The sequence below is a fragment of the Papio anubis genome, chromosome 13 (genome assembly GCF_008728515.1).
Source record: "Papio anubis isolate 15944 chromosome 13, Panubis1.0, whole genome shotgun sequence".
In the NCBI taxonomy this organism is placed as follows: Eukaryota; Metazoa; Chordata; class Mammalia; order Primates; family Cercopithecidae; genus Papio; species Papio anubis.
This window is the reverse complement of record NC_044988.1, coordinates 29,641,954-29,654,158: the sequence shown is the minus strand read 5'-3', so window position 1 is coordinate 29,654,158 and position 12,205 is coordinate 29,641,954. Positions and strand designations below refer to the sequence as shown.

Here is a 12,205-nt window from a genome sequence, read left to right as displayed (position 1 = left end):
GGGAAAGAGGCTAAATTCAATGGGACCAGTTAAAATGTTACAGTACCCAGGGGGCAGTGTAGACTGAATAAAACATTTATTCACACATTCAACTTACATTTATAATTGATATTGATAATAAAGGCACATGAATTAGTATCTACTTTCTGTCTCTCTTTCTCTATCTCTCTAGTTTTCTGTGGATCTTCACTTACTATTTAGCATGTACTGTTCTAGGAGCTGGGAACACTGAACAAAAGGGACAAAGCCTCCGCTCTCGCAAGGCTCACAGTCTACTGGGGAGGGGGTGCATAGAAAAGTAATTAAAGGCAGAAGTGAAGCAAACAGCTACATGACAGCTGTCATTGCCAGAAATTATACCAGTGTCTCAAGGTAAGTGGATGGACTGCTAACTAACACTGGGCTCCATGTCGTCTTAGGTTGGCATCATCTCTGAGCAAACTTACTCCTAGACACCAAGGGTCACAGAGTCCATTTCCTCCCTCTCTCTCCCAACTAAGTTTGCACAGTCTGCAATTTGGGGTAACCAAACACCAATGTGACGGCATCAATTAGAGAAAACTCTCCAAGTTCAGACCAAATTCCCATGTGTTCAGAGAAAAGGTGAAATCAACAAACTGATGGCAAGTCTGCTCCTTATTTATATATTTATCTCCTATAAAACTTAGTGCTCTGTGAGAGGGGCCCAATTTACAGCCTCGAGAACAGTGAGACATTTGCTTGCAATTCTTCTGCATTAACAAAGTGAAATGGAGTTACGGGTATTTCAACAATCATTCATCTAGATTCATAAAGTACTATATGATTTTAACTTTCAGTGAAACTAAACTTGCTGTCCAAATAATACGTGGTTTGGAAAGACATAAAAATTAACGTACTTACCAGGAAGAAGATTAGATCACAGGAGACTAGTCTGGGAGTACTAACCTGCTTGCAGTAATTCTCAACTGGAGGTAATTTTTCTTTTAAACCAACCGAACGAGGCGTGGAGGTGATTTTGCCCCATGAAGAGACATTTGGCAATGCCTGAAGATATTTATCCTTGTCACTGCTTGGGGTGCTACTGGAATCTAGTGTGTAGAGAGAGGCCAGAGCTGCTGCACACATTCTGCCATGCACAAGACAGGCCCTCCCTCCCCCAACAAAGAATTATCTAGCCCATAATGTCAGTAGCGCTGAGGCTGAGACAGCCTGTGCTAGAGACAGTGAGAAGAATAAAAATTCACAGATAGCAACTGAAATTTTGGCTGTATAATCTGTAGTCTTCTGCTGGGCGCGGTGGCTCACGCCTGTAATCCCAGCACTTTACGAGGCGGAGGCAGGTGGATCACCTGAGGTGGAGAGTTCAAGAGCAGGCTGACCAACACGGAAAAACTCCATCTCTACCAAAAATACAAAATTAGCCGGGCATGGTGGTGCATGCCTATAATCCTAGGTACTTGGGAGGCTGAGGCAGGAAAATCGCTTGAACCTGGGAGGCAAAGGTTGCGGTGAGCCAAGATCGTGCCATTGCACTCCAGCCTGAGCAAGAGTGAAACTCCGTCTCAGGAAAAAAAAAAAAAAAAAAAAAAATCTGTACTCTTCAAGTCTTTCATTTCCTATTGGGGCCAATAACACTATGCTCAGGTGACAGAGTGACAAAAACGCCACTTTTGAGTAAAAAAAGCATTCAATACTTTTCTACATACTCTACCACAATGAGCCATTCTTTAACATGAGCAAAAAGCACTGGGGTGAAATAATGTGTCCTGTGGACTTTATAACGGAAGAGACTTTGATATTATTACTTTATCTATTAATTAGGACACACTGACTTCTTTGTTCTGATTTCACTGCTGCACACTCTAGGCCCAATTACTGACTGATGGTGCTGTGAAAAATAATCACACTCTTGTGCCACAACTTTCACACACTATTTATGTGTTTTTCTTCACCAGATACCACACCTGACTGTTGAAACTGAAGAACACTGCTAATTCCCATTAATGTTATTGTCCCCTCTCAGATGAAGCATGAAGATTTTGCCTGAAGAGCTGAGTCAGTCCTAGAGAAGTACATAATTATCACAGATTTCCACATTTAAAAGCCCCAGAGTGTAAGCATCCTACTGTTCAAAGCAGTCAAAAAGATTCCATGTCAGCAGGAAAGCAAAGTAGGATGAACTCAGGAAGAGAGGCAAGTTCTCATGAAGCTAATTACTCAGAGTATGAAAGTAATTAAGTTAGCACATCAACTTTTCCAAGAGTGGAAAGTGTTCTAAGAAGACAGGGAAGTACAACAGCGTCCTTCTGAACGGGTTTAGCAGGCGGCATCTCCTGATGACACTGTTCGCATTAAGCTCTTTGAGACCCAGCAGCTTCGCTTCCTATATCAAATTTGTGTGAGGAACACCATTTGTTAGAGAACACGCAATAAAAAGGGTAGCAATATGAGTGTTCCTCCTTCTGGCTTAAAAGAATGTATAGCAAATAAGATTTTCTTTTGCTCTTGCATTTACCAAAGAGTTCTTTTTAAGCCTGCTCTTTTCCCTCCCAGATAAAACCCACTCATTCAGTCATTCAAATGATGGGCACCTGCCAAGTGCTAGGCTTTTTCTAAGAAGCCTGAAATCCTTCTCCTCACAGTTTATACTGCCTATTGTAATTTCACCAATACCTCTTCAGGTTATAGGTAGGTAGGTAAGTATGTATTCATTCATTCTTTTAGAGACAGGGTCTCGCTCTGTCACCCAGGGTGGAGTGTAGTGGCACAGTCACAGCTCACTGCAGCCTTGAACTCCCCAGCTCAAGTGATCCTCCTGCCTCAGCCTCTCTAGTAGCTAGGACTACAGATGTGTGTCATCAAACTTGGCTAATTTTTAAATTTTTTATAGAGATGGGGTCCCACTATGTTGCCCAGGCTAGTATAGCTGTTTTAAATAGCTACCTAAACACTTCATGCAAATACAATTGTAACATAAAAGACAGCAAAAGTATTTGCCAGAAGTTCATAAGAAATATCAGGTCAGTTGACAAATATGTAGCATAACTGCAATTTTACAGGCTTGGTTTGTTTATATGATTAAGTTAGAATGTGGTGTTGCTTCCTGTACTCCTCTTTCTAACTCCTTTTGGCTTCTCCCCCCTCAATCTTTGGATTTCCTCTCATGGATACTCTTATCTTGACTTTTTTTAACAGACATTAACTTGCACACTACTCCTATATCTTCCACTGTCTCTCATCACTACCCCTCTCCATACCAGCTCCATCTTCCATGTTTACCTGTTCCCACACTCCGTAAAGAGAATGCTGATCTAAGGAAGATGCAGTTGTTACACTGAAAGATGGACGTATTCTTTCATTCAGCAAATATTTATTAAGTGCCTGCAATAGGCCAAACACTGCTAGGTGCTAAGCAAAACAGACACAGAGCCTGTCTGGGTAGAACTTATGAAGCATAGGAGGAGACAGACAAGTGATCACATAAATAACAACCGTACTAAGTGTTGTGAAAGTAAAATACAGGCGTTAAGCTGGAACAGAGCAGGGACCCCGCCTAGGCTACGGGTGGGGAGGGTTCTTCAAGGGAGTGGTAGCTAAGGAATCCACCGGGCAGTGTGCTGGGGATGTGTGGAGGGATGGGAGAAATTCTAGGTAGAGGAAAGACCATATGCAAAACCTGCCACTTTTAAGAACTGGGAAGGGGACTTTGCAAAGACTGCAGTGAGGCAGAAAGGGGACAGACAGAGCCCTAACCCAACAGCACCCTGGGGATCAAGTTTTTTGCATCACAGATGCATTGGTAAGCTATTGAATGGTTTTAAACAAGGGAGTGAAATGATCAGATTTGCATTTTAATAAGATTGCTCTGGCTAGATGCTGGAGATTAAAATTCTCCTCAGTATCCTCCATTAGGGTTTCCATGGATTATTCAAGTCCCCATGAATTTTTGTCTAGGTATAACAAATTCCTTTGCACCATGTGAATTTTATCTACCCAATTAGAAAATAAGTGGTAATAGTAAGACAAGTTCTGATGGTACTCAGCCACTAGAACTTTGACACTGTCTGCATTTGGGCTAGCCAGCCTGTAGCCTTAACTCTGTCTGCCCCTAATACTTAGGAGGAAACTGAGAAGGCCCAACAAATTCCAGCTACTCTGGGCTGACTGGAGACCAGGATCAGGTCTCCAGGCTTGTCTTCTAGGGCTGTTACATCATTCTGCTACTAAAAAAAAAAAATTTCTTTAAACCAGTGGATGACTCACCGCAGAGAAAAGTGATGGGATTCCTTTTCTGAAGGTTATTAAAGTATGAGAAATCTAACCTGGGAAGGACGGATATGGCATGAGTGAGGGCAGGAAGAAAGAGGAGACAACATTTTAGGGAATCCAGGTTCTGATTTAGCATGTTGAGATGCAGAACACAGACTTGCTCTGTGTTTGAAACTCTAGGATGGGAAGAGCAAGGACTGAAAATGCCCATGAGGCTAAGACAATGCAGACCCTGGCAGCCAGCAAGTGTCTCTGGAGGCAGGAGAGAAAGGCGGGCAGCACGCTGTTTCCAGCTTTGTGTACCTCTCCACCCACACCTGACCAGGGCCTGAATTGGCCAATAGGGAAAGCTAAAGGCAGATGATAGGGTCTGGGGAACTTAAGCAATATACTCTGAAAATGCAAAACTTCTACCCACCAGATGGTCTCTGACAAGCTGAATTTCAGGTTGGCTTGCCTCTAGTATCCCAAGTGTTACTGCCTACCACAGATCTTGTTGCAGGTGACCCATACTGTCAGAGATAAATACATATCTAGAACTCAGATAACACCCTCTGCCTACCAGTTATTATTCTCAATCGTCATAAGACATCAGATTGGCTATTTAATGCCAGTGTCAAGGGTCTATTTGATTCAAACTCTTTTGAACCCCCACTAGCCAAATCTAGGATAATCTGAGCATTGAAATAATATAATTAATGATAGTAACAAGTTACAATCCAGTGAATAAACTAGGTATCTACTTGTGAGTCCACTATGCTATAATAAATATGTTGGAATACCAACTAATACAAGGAATTATGTAAACAGAAAATCACCATGGACCAATTATTAGAACAGTGGCTGATTCAGGTAGGAATTACTAGCTAAGGTTAGTGGATAGATATTTCCTACCAAAGACTAGGACACTGGTGTGGTCTCAGAATATCTCACCAGAAAATAACATCAATCATAAAAAAAAAAAAGGTGACTCTTTGATGAGAAAGCTGACAAATAACCACCTCGACCAGGTGATCAAAGCTGACATCACGTATTTGCACAGGGAAGAGCAGAGCGTCACTTTTGCGCTGTCCTGCCGAGAAGACATGGCCTGGACCCTGCTTGAAACACATTCTATAGAACGTCAGGCCTCTCTTTTTAAAACCATTAAGGCCATGAATAAAAGGTAAAAATGAGAACTTTTCAGATGGAAGGAGACTAAAAAGACATGACAATTGCATTTCTACACACACACACACACCCCCCCCCCCCACCCACACACGGAACAAATATGGTAAAATGTTAACCACTGGGAAATCTGAATCTGGGTGAGGGAGCCATGAGAGCTCTTTTAACAAATTTTCTGTATGATTAAAATTATTTAAAAATAAATTTTATTTATGTCTTTCTTCGTTTGCGCATCAGTGTCCTTAGGGTGCATGAGTGCAGTCAGCCTGTCACCAGGGAGCACAGACCAGACTCTGCTATTGCTCATAATGCAAATATGCAGCCTGTTTTCAGGGGCAGATGGCTTTGCTTTCCTGTATTACATATTATTTGAGAAATTTTACATTTGTTTCAGGTATTCCTGGAAACGTCTACAACTTCTCAATTACTATCCTTGCAAATTGATGTGCCAGGAGCTCCATTTTAAAGAATAAAGCCTAAAAGCTCTTTTCTGTGGCATAAAATGTCAACAATTTAACCCCAATCCAGCACCTCCCAGGTTTCTCCCCAGCCCAAACCTCAACATACTGGGAAACTTTCAAGCTTATCTATCTTTGCTCATTCTATCCCCTCTACCCAGCTCATTCTATACCTCTACCCTTCCCCATACTCTCCCATCTGTCAAAATCAGCTGCATCATCCTTTTTAAAGGGCCCAACCCAGATGTCTCATTTTTGTAAAGCCCTACTTACTCTCAACTGCTCTGTCCTGGGAAGAACTGGTCCCCTTCTTCCCTCTTTTTTCCTAAGTCACTTTGCCTATATATGCCGAACTGTTAGCAGGCGCATGCCTGTGTTTCTACCAGACTCTAAGTGTCTAGGGGAGGCAGAAGTCAAACTTTTTTTTTGAGATGGAGTCTTGCTCTGTCGCCCAGGCTGGAGTGCAGTGGCGCGATCTCGGCTCACTGCAAGCTCCGCCTCACGGGTTCACACCATTCTCCTGCCTCAGTCTCCTGAGTAGCTGGGACTACAGGCGCCCGCCACCACACCCGGCTAATTTTTGGTATTTTTAGTAGAGACGGGGTATCATCATGTTAGCCAGGATGGTCTCGATCTCCTGACCTCGTGATCCGCCCGCCTCGGCTTCCCAAAGTGCTGGGATTACAGGCGTGAGACACCACACCCGGCCCTCAAGCAGTATTTATGTTTGTATTCCTCAGTACTTGGCGCTTGGTACATGGCCCTCTTAGTATCTGTTGAAGTGAAAAGCCCCACATCTAGGCATCTACTGATGAATAAGTATAACAGAGGAAGAGAGGAAGACATGTAGTGATTTAAAGCAGGCACTCTGGGACCAGACTACCTGGGTTTGAATCCTGGCTCTGCTGCTTTGCAGCTGTCAGCAAATTAGATTATATTCCAATTGTTTGAGAAAATAATAGTACCTGCATCAGTGTGTTGTCACTTAGAACAATGTGTGGGTTCTATTGTCACTACTAGTGGTACCGGATCACCCTCTGTTGTCTGGAGAAGCACACAACCCTGGCCCCCCAGAGAGGATCTAGAACTCTTCCTCCTCTATACCCTGCCCCCAACCCCATGAAGTCAGGGTTTAAGGTATTTGTGATACTTGTTCAAGATCAAGTAAGTCTGCTAAAATCTTGAGTTCTACTTTGATTTCTTCTTCTTAGAGTGGATGAGGGAGATGCCAGCAGGGCCCTGTAGGGGATGTGTGAGTGTGTGCATGCACTGCTTGGGCAGAGAGGTATGTACTAGTTAGATAAGGGGGAGTCCTAGTCCAGCACAGGAAGGAAATAAAAGCAAAAGCAGACAAACATCCCCTAACTTTTAGAGTATATTATGGCCAGGTTAAAATATCTCCATCTCACAACATGAGGACAAAGGTGAGTGCTGATTATTCTGCACACTCATTCTGCAGCTCTCCTGAAGTCCTCAGGGCACAGTGCTCTCTAACATACCATGCAGAGACAGTGCTTTAAACCACCTAGAGCACCTCCATGGTAGTCATCCTGAATGGCCTGCCTAGGCTGGGGGAAGGTATACTTTTCTTTTCATAAAACAAGAACAGGAACTATGATCACTTCCTAGTTCATGGATGAGCAATGGGCAGGAGAGCCCTGGAATCATACAATGCAGTGATGTGATTCATACCCTTAAAACGAGGGGGTCAGTGGGACTCTGATTTCCAAAGTTCCTTCCAGGCTATGAGTAGCTGTTGACTATACTTGATACAAAATTTCTTAACATGGCATGCTATGTAACCAAGTGAAGAAAAATGAATCACAGCAGGTGTCAGACCAGATGAGCTCAGGCAGACAGAGCCTGCAGTCTTCCCCTCTGCACATCCCACTCAGTGGCACCTTTCCAGCTGCATCCTAACTGGCATGACCTAACGATCCCCAGTGCAATGTCCCTCCTGGGTATTGCCAGTTCTACTCTGGGCATGATTTTAGAGGCCAGAAGCCAGGCTGCACGTAAGAGTGAGGGGAAGACAGTGGAAAGGGTTACTATTCTCAGTAGTGGAACAGCCTGTCTTAATAAAGGGCACATTGTGCTAGGGAGGCATGTGATGGTAACAGGGGCCTTGCGGTTCATACAGTGGCCCTCTTCTCCACTGTTCAGTGCCGACTACAAGAGGCAGCAACTCTTCACCCCAAATCTGTCTCAAAAGAGCCAAAATGCCATGGGTACCTCAGTGCAACCCCAACTATGCTGCTCTCTAATGTCCACTGTCTAATTTTAAAAGTTATTGCTGAAATACAGCCCAAATCGATCATGCATGCACAGAAGAGAATGAGCTTGGACTGTTATTTTCCAAACTTTCTTCAAAAGTAACATGCTGTTCTAAGCGTAAAAAGGAAATGTGCCAGTTCAGAGAGTAACTCTGTGAAAAGCAGAAAGGAGCACCGGCTCACTGAGGGATAAAACAGGCTTTTCTAACAAAACATTACAGTTTTTTGGCCAGGGGGAGGTGAGGGGCAGTGGAAAACTATTATTTGTATGAATCCCTGTCCTTATTTTGTTTTATAGTGTTTATAAGAGAAAAAGAAGCCAGCTTTAATGAATATTGAGCAACTCCCTATTAGAAAAACAGAGCTGAAAACAAATACCCAAAGATGGACTTAGCAACAAAAAAGGAAATTCTTGAATTGAACTAAACCTTAAACTTAAAAACTCAAATGTTAGCATATATATATGTACAACCATTCACTCCTGCAACAATGACATCTTTATGTTAAAGTCATAGGTAAAGCTGAAATTTTCACGGGACCAAAAATCAAGTACTGGGTTATTCTTTCTGGCTTGAAGTAAAAGCAAATCTTTTTCACAACACACAGAGCTCGAGTTTATATTTCACCAACCCCCACTCAAACATCATGCTCTCCTCCTCTCTTTCTTTTGTGGGCATTCTTACTTACCCACCCAGAAACAAAATAACTGTGATTTTCAGTGAGCAGGAAGCCAGGTCTCAGGCAAACTTCCCTCAGCATTAAAGGGACTCCACACATTAGCAGGCATAGAGCCCAGGAACTGTTGCAGAGAATTTATTTATACCCATTTGGAATTTCCTGACGAACTAACAGCCTGCTGGCCACGGGGTTTAATTCCAGGACTCTCGGCGTCAGTGAGACAGCAAAAATTACCAACTAACAAAACTGCTAGCAAGATCTTAAAAAAGAGACAAAGACCTCTCTCATCTCCCTTCTGATTTTTCACACTATCCTCATACTCTTTAGACATATGAAATGCTGACCTAGAAATGCAGCTGTAAGCCTGTTAATTCTAGGAAGAAATCAGAAAGGCAGCAAATGTTTCCTTATTGTTTGTGCTGACTTACTCCCTCTTTTCCCAACCCTCCACTGCAGAGAAAGGCTCTCTGTTATAATTTAAGCTGTAGCACAGCAGCTGGCTTGTGAAGGAAATGATTTAGTTTTATGCTGAACCGAGGCTGGAGTGGAGGCAAGTGGTTCCTTTTTGGTTTCAACATATAATTAGAAGCTAAAAACAATTACCATTTGTAAACCATAGGCCCAAGCCTCTTTCCCTTGCTCTGTACCTTCATACACTTAAAACACTGCATTGCTAACATCTTCAGCAACCTTTGTTTTTGTTTCAAAAAGTTAGTAAGAATGGTATGTTCCCCTAATGATTTAAATTCATCACCTCAAAAAAAAAAAAAGTTTTTTTGGGATAGTGTATCACTCTGTCACTTAGGCTGGAGTGCAGCAGTGCAATCACAGCTCACTGCAGCCTCAACCTCCTGGGCTCATGTGATCCTCCCACCTCAGCCTCCAGGCATATGACACCATGCCCAGCTAATTTCTGTATTTTTTGTAGCGATGGAGTCTTACTATGTTGCCCAGGTTGGGCTCAAATGCCTGAGCTCAAGAAGTCCTCCGGCTTTGGTTTCCCAAAGTGCTGGGATTACAGGCATGAACCAACACACATGGCCCAGAATTTTTTTTTTTTCAAAAGCAGAAGAAAACATTTTTGTCAAAAGTAAATGATAAAATAAAGCTCAAGAGAATTTTTAGAGTTATAGGTATATTCTAAAACTGGATTGTGGATATACAACTGTCCACATTTACTAAAACTTATCAAACCATACACTTAAAATGGGTGAATTCTATGGTATGTAAAACAGCTCAATAACGTTTAATTTTTAACTCAAAAAAAAGGAAGAAATAACGTAACCCAAATCTCTTACTAATGGAGGTCTTGTGGAAAGTAATATGAAATTATTTGGATCTGCTATTTCAAAATATCTGGCACTTGAAGCTTTGTTGTTAGTTATTTTTTAATCTGTTGGTTTATTTGTTATAAACCAAGCCCAAGTAAGTGCCATGGTCTTATAGAGTTTAATCTTTGTATCTTCACACAGGAAAATGTGTGTCTCAAAGATAATCACCTTTAAGGTCTCCCATCAGTAACTGTGGTCACCAGTAAGAGAACAGACAGAAGGAAAGTAAATGGAATAAGGCAGGGCATGTGCAGGCACCAAGATGAGCCAAACTAGGCAGGTCTAGTAGATTCTCATAAAACGGTGCCTCTCTCTACACAGCTGTCCCCTGTTTTGAATTTTACAAAACAAGCTATTTAGAGTCATCCCTCATCTTTGTTAATCTGTTTTATTGTTTAGAACTGGCTTTGCTTGCCTGCCATGTGATAAAATTCAGTAAATCTTGTTCAATTAGTGCCACATTTACTCAATGTACTTAGACACAGGTGAAGAAGGCATTTAAAAGAACCCTTTTCTGGGGGTGTGGGGGTGTGGTGGCTCATGTGTGTAATCCCAATTCTTTGGGAAGCTGAGGAAGGATTACTTGAGCCCAGGAGTTTGAGACTAGCCTGGATGACACAGTGAGACCCTGTCTCTACCAAAAAAAAAAAAAAATTAGCCAGGTATGGCGACTTGCCCGCGTAGTCTCAGTTTCTTGGGAGCTGAGACTGGCAGGATTACTTGAGCCTGGGAGGCTGAGACTGCAGTGAGCTATGATCGTGCTACTGCACTCCAGCCTGGGTGACAGAGTGTTCTGGTATTACTCCTTAGTTACATTACTATATTCCAAACCAAGGATTAATATGGGCTGGGTGCAGTGGCTCATGCCTGCAATTCTAGCACTTTCGGAGGCCAAGGCAGGAGGATCCACTTGAACTCAGGAGTTTGAGACCAGCCTAAGCAAAACAGTGAGACCTTGTCTCTATTTAAAAAAAAAAAAAAATACACACACACGTAATTTAAAAAATATCAAAAGACTTGTTCTTAAATGTTAAACGAGTAAAGTACTGAATGTAGTGTTTCTTGATCCTGCAAAAAAAAAAATTCTGCTACACTTTTATTCATAAATATTGTGTTCTGGTAAGAGTATAGATTATATAAAGCAGTCGAAGCAATTATTTTGCTAAAGTAGCTTGTATCTGACCCTGTGGGTGTTTGCCTGTGTGCTTCTGTGAAGGTGAGGTCCAGCAGAAAAAGTCATTGTATGCAAATAAATGTCTAGTCCTTTATCAGATGATGACAAGGGCTGGGAAGGGAAACAATTAAAAATATGAACCCCTTCTGCCTGGAAACCATCAGTCACAAAGGTTCCCACTGAAGAGAGAAAGACACACCTATCTGCCTTCACTCTCTCAATATACGTACAAAGAAAGAAGCCAAATAAGATGTGGGAAGATGAAGATGTACTCAAGGCTTGGCCTCTGACAGGCAGAGAGTAGCCAGAAAAGGTGACGCCCAGTGAGCAAAGGAACCTGATGGAGACAAAAGCCTTCTGTGATACAAGCTGGATGAGAGTATACCAGTACAGTCTTTATCCCTGGGATAGTGACTTCAGAACTTTGAGACCTGAACCTTCAGTTCTTATGTTTAACAGGATTACTGCTGCAAGACTTTTCCCCCCAGAGGGCCTGCTCCCTTTGTCTAGAGATAAGAACAAAGTTAAATTAAGTAGTTTGTGGTGGCCTGAATTATACTGTGGACAGGTCAAGATGCCTATTTCCTGACATCCACTGAATTTACCTTTCTTCCCCAATGTTCCCTGTCCCTGTCTTTCCCCACCACCCGCTGTGCACAATTCTTCTGGATTCCGCTGCTCCAGGTGCCTTTTACATATACGAACTCATTTAATCCTCACAAGCCTACAGCAAGGTATGATTATTTCGGTCTTTCACAGGTGACGTGTATGTCATGCGTAAGCATGCTACTATTCTACTGCTACTGCCTACTCTACTGTTGAATTCATACTACTTTGGTACTGAAAAGCCACAAACTAGGGACATTCTCTCTT

General features: G+C 42.4%; 1 protein-coding gene across 16 annotated transcripts in view; it reads right to left on the bottom strand.

The window, feature by feature from the left end:
- KANK1 (KN motif and ankyrin repeat domains 1) overlaps positions 1-12,205 on the bottom strand; it is a 238,363-nt gene that overhangs the window by 42,622 nt on the left and 183,536 nt on the right. Inside the window, exon 1 of one of the 16 annotated variants that reach the window (XM_031654172.1) lies at positions 8,837-9,601. The exons of 13 other annotated variants lie outside the window; for them this stretch is intronic. The gene's annotated coding sequence lies outside the window, so the exon portion shown is untranslated. Of the gene's footprint in view, positions 1-8,836; positions 9,602-12,205 lie in introns of those variants that run through there. 2 more of the 16 variants (XM_031654165.1, XM_031654168.1) reach the window with 2 other exon arrangements.